Genomic DNA, 1,941 nt, shown 5'->3' on the forward strand with positions numbered 1-1,941 from the left:
TACTGGTCAGTACTGGTCCCAGCACCAGTACAGCTCCCAGTGCCCCCATACTGGTCCATACTGGTCTGTACTGGTTTGCACTGGACCCAATGCCCCTCAGCCCCACCCGTTCACATTCATTAACCGCATTAATTAATTCCATTATCACTACTAATAATTACTAATTAATAATAATAATGAATGCCCCATCGCTAATGAATATCGTTAATATCTGCCGCTCCGTTCTTAACGAAGCATAAAATCCCACCCCCCAAAAAAGGCGAAATTTGGGCAAAAATGGTTAAAAACGGCGATTTGGGCGAAATTAAGTGCTAATTGCCTAATAATCGGCATTAATTAGTGCTGATTATCATCGTTAAACGCCTCTTAATGAGTCCGGACCCCTAAAGTGGGGATTTTTGGGGTGATTTTGGGTCATTTTGGTCCATTTCCTCTCCCTCTAAAAATCTCAATTAATTAGAATTTATTTTCGATATTCCCCCCAACCCGGTATTTTCTAATTAATTAATTCTAATTATTTCCTTTGACCCCCCGTTATTTCTATTTTTTTCCAATTATTTCGATTATTGATTCCGATCGTCCCAATTATTTCTCAATTATTTCCATTATTTTCCGATTATTTCCAATTATTTCCCAATTATTTCTCATTATTCCTATTATTACTAATAATTTCTAATTATTTCTCAATTATCTCCATTATTCTTCAACTATTTCCAATTATTTCCCAATTATTTCTCATTATTCCTATTATTTCTAATAATTTCTAAATATTTCTCAATTATCTCCGTTATTTTCTGATTATTCCCAATTCTTTTTAATTATTTCCAAATTATTTCTCTTATTTCTCATTATTTCTCATTATTCATAATTATTTCTAATTCCTTCTCATTATTTCTAATTATTTCCCCATTATTTCTCAATATTTCTCATTATTTCCATTATTTCTATGATTTCTAATTATTTCTAATTATTTCTAAAGTATTTCTAATTATTTCTATTATTTCTCATTATTTCCCGATTATTTCTAATTATTTTCCGATTATTTCTTAATATTTCTAATTATTTCCAATATTTTCTAAATTCTTTCTATTTTTTTCTAATTATTTCTCTTATTTCCAATTATTTCTAATTATTTTAAACTATTCCTTATTATTTCTATTATTTTTCCATTATTTCCAAATTATTTCTATTGTTTCTAATTATTTCCCATTATTTCTATTAATTTCCCATCATTTCTCAATATTTCTCATTATTTCTAATTATTTCTCATTATTTCTATTGATTTCCCATTATTTCTCAATATTTCTCATTATTTCTAATTATTTTCCGATTATTTCTAATTATTTCTATTATTTTCCAATTATTTCTATTATTTCCGATTATTTCTCAGTATTTCTCAATATTTCTCAATATTTCCAAATTATTTCAATTATTTCTCTTATTTCTAATTATTTCTAAGCATTTCTAATTATTTCTCAATATTTCTCATTATTTCCAAATTATTTCTAAATTATTTCCAAATTATTTCCGTTATTTCTATGATTTCTAATCATTTCTAAAGTATTTCTAATTATTTCTAATTATTTCTCAATATTTCTCAATATTTCTCATTATTTCCAAATTATTTCTAAATTATTTCCAAATTACTTCAATTATTTTTGTTATTTCTAATCATTTCTAATTATTTCTAATTTATTTCTAATTTATTTCGATTGTTTTCCAGTTATTTCTAGTTATTTCTAATTATTTCTAAACCATATCTAATTGTTTCTAAATTATTTCTAATTATTTCTATTATTTTCCCATTAATTCTTAATATTTCTCATTACTTCTAAATTATTTCTAATTATTTCTATTATTTTCCAATTATTTCCAATTATTTCTATTATTTTCCCATTAATTCTTAGCATTTCTCGTTATTTCAATTACGTCTGATAATTT

Source organism: Numida meleagris, unplaced genomic scaffold (genome assembly GCF_002078875.1).
Source record: "Numida meleagris isolate 19003 breed g44 Domestic line unplaced genomic scaffold, NumMel1.0 unplaced_Scaffold500, whole genome shotgun sequence".
NCBI lineage: Eukaryota > Metazoa > Chordata > Aves > Galliformes > Numididae > Numida > Numida meleagris.